At 35.9% G+C, this 7,172-nt stretch overlaps 1 non-coding gene across 1 annotated transcript; it reads right to left on the reverse strand.

The window, feature by feature from the left end:
* Positions 1 to 5,753: 5,753 nt before the first annotated feature.
* LOC132510545 (U6 spliceosomal RNA) lies at positions 5,754 to 5,860 on the reverse strand. The gene has a single exon (XR_009537349.1). It is a non-coding gene; the product is annotated as a U6 spliceosomal RNA (small nuclear RNA).
* Positions 5,861 to 7,172: the final 1,312 nt, after the last annotated feature.

The raw sequence follows: 7,172 nt of genomic DNA on the forward strand, positions 1-7,172 counted from the left end.
CAGTTAAAAGATATGATATCTTTGGACTCTCTGTAGAAGTTTCTAAAGAAGCCAGTTGCTATGGGGATTGTGAAGAGAAAAAATTTAAAAATATGATTAATTTATGCAAATGAAGCTACCATGTCTAAACCTGGAAGACATTTTTGAAGGATGGAGGGGGTTCTCAGAAAGAAAAATAATGTGGAAATGAATTGTTAGGGGAACATGTTATGGTTGTGGAAGTCAAGACACAGCTAAGATGGATGTGTATTTTCCTCTAGGGGAAATTGTGTGTTTACTAATAATAAGGAGGAACAAAAGAAAAGTTAAATCAGAGGGCTGGAGAGACTGAATGGTTTTCTTTTTACCTATGACAAGTTCTTACGTACAAAGAAAACTTATAGAAGTCAAAGCCGGTAGTTGAAAAGGAGGCTGCTGGGACTTTGAACCAAGCCAAATCAGTGTCTTTCAATGTTTCATATCCCTCTACCACTCTTAAGAATATGAGTCCCACATTACAAAAATAAAAAGCCCATTCTTTTTCTTACAAGGACAGTTATATGTTTGTAGCTATTCTGTTATTTTTTTTATTATTTGTAGTAAGTTTTGCGGATGTTAAAATGCATTTTGCCTTTTGGAGAAATTTTTCCTGTTACAACTTTACAAAAGAAACAAACAAAAAAACTTGCTCTCCTAGATTACTGCCTGTTTGCTCTGAGTATGCCTGAAAAAGCAATGACAGATGCATTCAGCCTTGTACCCTCACCAGATGGTGTAGGTTGATGGAGAGTGAAATTTTAATTCTGATGCTGGTTCTGAGTCCTTCTCTGGTGTTCTTGCCACAGTTGGAAATTCCTGGCTAGAGGACATGGACAAGCCAGGGTAGGGTTATTCATGACAAAAGTGAACAATTAAAGAAACGAGTGTTTTCTTTTTCATTCCCTGTAAGGTATAGAAGGAAAAGAGAACTAGCAATGATGTTTTGTGATAAAGAGGAAAAGAACTGAATTAGATATTAGATTCCTTTGATTAAAAAATTCTTTAGTTTTCAAATTAAGCGTATTACAAAAGTAATATATTTTATTGTAACCAATACAAAAATATAGAAATGTACTAAGTAGAGAAATGAAAGTCTTACCTGCTTCATTCCCCCAACTCCCATTCCTCAGAGGCAACTTCTATTAAATCCTTTGGCTTTAAAAGTTTGCAATAGAAAAATACTTTTTAAATAAACTTTACATCTGTTGAGTTGTTTTAAGAAAGATATCTGTTTCTGATAGTAAGAAGGCATTGCAAAGTGTTTTAATCTCTTTTCCTTCTCAAATAGTATTTGTTTCGTTGTTTTGTTCTGTTTTTCTGTTTCATGAGAAGGTTTCACCATGACTTACTACCACCATTGGGTGGCAGCCTAAATTACAACCCCTTAAGAAGTCAAGTCATCCTTGGCATTGGATTCTGTGAAATTCATCTGAGAACTGACAACTTTGTACAGATGTTTTTAAAGGAAGAGTTGAATAAATTTTTCCTCTTGTTCTGATAGAGAGAGAAAGAGAGAGAGAGAGACAGAGACAGAGAGACAGAGAGAGAGAGACAGAGACAGACAGAGACAGAGAGAAAGAGAGAGACAGAGAATGAGAATGCAGCTGAGCAAAGGAAATATCTAGTGACCAGATAGATGCCTGGGAGAAAATCCTCTCTTCCATTAAGCCGTTTGCTCCTGCCCATCTACTCTCAACAGCTTGAGAGCCACTGAACCCTCTTAACTCTGTGAGGATCAAATGAGATAACATGTGAAAACACCTTACCAAATGTACAAAGCTGTGCAGATGTGAAAGATGGTTATTATTACAGCATGGATGCAGGTTGCTTTTATAGCCACTTTTATTGGCATGGTTGCTTTTTAAATGGAGTCATCTGTGTGAATTAACAAACACAAACCCAGATCTGTAAAAACTATTGCACATGTTTATTTTCTTTAAAGTCACTTAAACCCAAATCTAGGTAAAATCTCATCATACTTCTGGGCTGGCAGTAATTAAGTCTATATATTTGTGTAGTGCTCTCTTGTCCCAAACATTGTGCAAAGATTCAGGATCTTAAATGGTGCCAAACCATAGTGAAGATCATAGCTCTTGTCATTGATCATTGGCTCTCACTGGATAATATGGAGATGGCCATTGTCCAGCTAGCTTGGTCCTACTAGACTGTGCTCCTCCACTGTTTCTAGTTCATGGTTGGTGTTAGGAATCTTTGAAAGGACTGGGGGGGCCAACCATTCAGCCTCTCTGGGTGCACCACACAGACACCCTCTTGTCTTGCCAGGTTCTGTGTCTCACTGCACCTTCTGAATCCTGACCTCTTTCCAATATTGAGAAAACTTTTCCTTTTCCCTTTTGCTGCCCTAGAAGGTACTCTGGCTATCCCATCTGCCTTCAGCCCACACGGACCTACCTCTTCAGTGAGTGTAGACATTGCCAAGAGTCAGGAAGAGCTGTAGAATCCAAGCAGCTTGTGTTCTGTGCCCTTTAAGATATTAAGGGTTTGTCTGCCTCCTTGAAACTATCGAGGTGTACATAGAGCAAAATACAAATCAAAGATTCAAAAAATTATTCTACTCCAGTGGCATAACAAAGTTCTCCTCTTGGCTTCAGCAGGGCAGAGTTTTGGTGAGTACACTCCAGATTGTATGTCTTTTTATCTGGGTGAATAAAGCACACAACATTATCTTCTTGATTTTTTTGGCTGTACATAGACTAAACTGTTTTTCTGTTTTCAACCAGCTGCTATAATTTCAACATAAGAGAAAAAACACTTCTTCATTAACTCTAAAAAGCAATAATTATAATAGTTTATAATTTACACCTGTTGATAAATATCCCCATAACATTAGTGAACACTGCTTCTCTGGGCTGGTTATTGTATTTGGATTTTTATAGCAACATTCAAACTACAAGGAAGCTAAGTTGTTTTTTGTTTGTGCTGTTTAGGGGATGGGTGTTGGGAACCATTGGTTTTGTTGATTAAACTAATCAGAAATTAATTGCTGTAAGTTAAATGCATAGCTGTTTGGAATTTAATAGCTAAATTTTAAGGATAGAAAATGTTAAAAATTTTTTAATATGGAAAATTTCAGAAATATTTAAAAGTACAGAGAAGAGAATAGTCTAACACTCATATACTCACCAACCAGCTTAATTATTAACTCATGGCCAATCTTGTTTTATTTTTATCCCCTCATTTTCCTTCTCTCTATCCCTTTTACAGTTATTTTGAAGCCAATCCTAGGCATCATATAATTTATCTGTAAATATTTCAGTAGATATCTCTAAATGGTAAAGGACTTAAAAAAATCAACATAATCTTAACGCAGTCATTGCTCTTAAAAGTTAAACAGTGATGAAAGAACACTTTGTGTCCTTATCTTGTCTCTTTATTTAAAATTTACTATTAAATTTATGTCAACAGCATAAATCTTCACACACTAACATATACTGAAGGAGATCCTGGATATGTTGTTAAGTGAAAGTGCAAATATTAGAATAATTTTTATAACATGATTCAATTTCTATTTTAAAAGATTATAAATAACTACATCTGTTTTTGTTTAAACATATAAACGGATAGACACATATAAAATGAAGAACAAAACTGGTTCTCAAACCAAGAGCAGTTGTGACTTTTAAAATAAGAATAATCACAGTTGGTATTGGAGATGGGTATAGGACTCTCACTTTGAACCTATTCTTTAGTGTTTTTTATTTATAAAATATATGTGTATTACTTTTGGAATTAAGTTTTCAAAAAAGAATTCATGAAAGGGAGAACTTAAATTATGTCAGTATGAGAAATGAGAGACATTCTCAGATCAGGATGTCCTGTCCAAATATTGTCCTTCAGTTGGATAATCTCACTCCTGGGTTAATAAGAGTAGCAGCTAGCATGTACAGAGTGTTGGCTATGTGCCAGACACTTTGACAAATGCTTTCAATCTGATTATTTGTTTCTCACCATAACCCGTTGAGGTAGGTATTCGCATTTCACATAGGAAGAAACATGATCTAGAGCAGTTAAGTAGCTTGCTAGAGTTTGGAAGAGGCTGACCTGGCTTGGAAGTGAGGTGGTGGGACTCCTCTGCCCATGTACTTCATTGATCATTCCACTTCACTTAGAACTGAAGGTGTCACTGTTATAGAATGAGTTTTGTTATTTCAATTTATACTTATTTAACTCTTTTGTTGCTTAGTGTCCACATTAGCTTAATTTTTTTTTTTTTTTTTTTTTTTTTTTTTTTTTTTTTTTTTTTTTTTGCTGTCCGCGGGCCTCTCACTGCTGTGGCCTCTCCCGTTGCGGAGCACAGGCTCCGGATGCACAGGCTCAGCGGCCATGGCTCATGGGCCCAGCCGCTCCGCGGCATGTGGGATCCTCCCAGACCAGGGCACGAACCCGCGTACCCTGCATCGGCAGGCGGACTCTCAAGCACTGCACCACCAGGGAAGCCCTTAATTTTTATTTTACTATATTTTATTTTATTTTACTATAAACTCAATAGCTCAGGCAAGACCAAGTAGTAATGCCTCTCATTTCCCCCCTTATCTGTAGAATCTGGCCTGAAGGACTAAGGGGAGAAACAACCTCAAAAGAACTTCATGCTTTTCTGATAAGAGAAACATTTAAATAATAGTAGGCAGGTGGTTCTTGTCAATAGTGGCTTTCTGTGCAGTTATCCAGCAGCCTAACTTTTCTTTCTTGCTGAAAATTGTTATAAAGCTCTTCTTCATTTATCTGTTCCATAAACAGGACAAAGGGATTACAAGTATATGGGAAGAGAAGTGCCCAGCACTTTTATTTGGGATACATTTCAAATCATAGATGTAGACAAGCTATAACTATCTTTTAAAAAAAGTTGTATGGTTTAGTCCTTGCATACTGTAGCAAATTTATTTTTCACAACTTTACCTTAGCATTCACAATGCTTTGGGCTTTTTCAGGTCTTTTTGTTGTTGTTGCTGTTGTTCAGGAATAACAAATTAACTTTATTATGTAACATAAAAAATGCAATAGGAAAGCAAAATAGCCTATATAACAAAATACCTACATACACACATACTATGATACATAAATTATTTATGTATTCTAAATAGTATTATATCCCTTACCTACTAGGGATAATTGAGATATGACTGAGTATCCAAAAGAAAACTGTCTCTAACTGAGGAAAATTGATCCTTACAAAAAGTGGCTGAAATTATTCAAGTAATTTTTTTAAAAGGTGAGTGTTTTGAAACTTTCTATCCTTTGCACTCCTTTTTTCTATCCATCCTGTCAGGGAGCCATAGGAGCTTAACAGATTTTTGAGAAAATGCCCGTCTTCCAGAACTTAGACCACTTGATGTCCCTCTTTACACACAGTGAAAAAGTACAGCGAGTATGAACTACTTCACACACTGCACGAAGATACTGTCCAATCCTGCTTGTATTATTAAAATAAGATTTGAGACTTTAATCATTTAGATTTAAATTTTTGCTCTTCAGGTAAGCTGAATGGTAGGTCACTCTAGTGGGTAGTTCACAGTGCTTGGTGAAATAAATTTAATATTAATCCTTCTCCAAATGTATAGCTCTACTCTGTGTCTCTGTATGGATACTCCAAAGAGGTATTTTGAGGAATCTTACAAGTACTTTTTTTTAAAAACATCTTTATTGGAGTATAATTGCTTTATAATGGTGTGTTAGCTTCTGCTTTATAGCAACGTGAATCCGCTATACATATACATAAAAATATGGAACGCTTCACGAATTTGCATGTCATCCTTGCACAGGGACCATGCTAATCTTCTCCGTATCGTTCCAATTTTAGTATATGTGCTGCCGAAGCGAGCACACAAGTACTTATAATTATGTTTCGTGAGATGGTTTAAAATCAATTATAACTCCTTTAGGAGGTCCTGGGGGACGTTTTGCTCTGAAGGGGGAAAAATTTTCCGCCGCCTAATGTCAGGAAATGTACATGCTTTGGAAGCTCTTTAGTTAGTTCAGAAACCATATTGTAGGAAACCCAGTTCTGTAACCTGCCCTCTAGGTAGGTCTCACATCAGTGTCTGGGGAAATTCGTGAGTTTAGGACTGATAAACTGCAACCTTATTCCTCCAAGGAGATGTATTTTTCCTGTGACTTACATACCATGATTGATTTTTTAGTTAATTCTTCCTCTGGATTATCCTGCAGTTGTTGCTAGAAAGTAAGTGTCCAGATATGGGTGTTTGGTTGTGTGATAAATGTAACTTTAATATAAAGCATTTGGCAGAGGAAGATTCTGTAAGGTCATGGTTTTCATGATACTTTAAGTGTTAGGACTGGAAATTTTCTTAAAGATCGCTACTCAACTCTTTAACTCATTAGGAAACTGTGGCTCCAACAAAGTTAAGCAGCTAGTGGCAATTCCAGGACTAGAGAGATCATGTTGAACCATGGCTAGGTGTTTTGGCTCTGAAGTCCCACAGTGCCCCCCTGCCACTTATTAGCTGTGTGACCTTGTGCAAGTCAAATCACCTCTCTGTGCTTCAGTTTCCACATCTGAAAATAGGATAGTCATAGTACATAGTTTGCAGGGATATTATAAGGATTAAATAAATGAATATGAGTTAAACATTTAGCACAGTGCCTGGTATACATTGAGTACTGAATAAATGCTGTTAGAATTAGAATTTATGTTTCTTACCTCTCAGTTGATTGCTTTATAGTTGTGCCACATTGTTTCTCCTGACATCCCTTAAATATATTTGATACAGGATTAAAAATGTTTCATTAGTGTTATTTCTCATTAGAATTGATAAAATATTTTAGAAAAGAACACATATTTAACAAGTATCATGACTATTTTTTTTTCCGTGTGAGAGATGGCTATGTAATAAATGAAGAATTTGGAATGAAATGAAAAAATTAAATGATGTATGTCTGAGTATATTCAAATAGTATTTTATTATTCCTTTTTTTGAATTTTATTTTATTTTATACAGAAGGTTCTTATTATTTATCCATTTTATACATATTAGTATATAGATGTCAATCCTAATCTCCCAATTCATCACACACACCCTCAACCCCCCCGCTGCTTTCACACCTTGGTGTCCATACATTTGTTTTCTATAACTGTGTCTCAATTTCTGGCCTGCAAACCGGTTCATCTGTACCAT

Source organism: Lagenorhynchus albirostris, chromosome 19 (genome assembly GCF_949774975.1).
Source record: "Lagenorhynchus albirostris chromosome 19, mLagAlb1.1, whole genome shotgun sequence".
Taxonomy (NCBI): Eukaryota; Metazoa; Chordata; class Mammalia; order Artiodactyla; family Delphinidae; genus Lagenorhynchus; species Lagenorhynchus albirostris.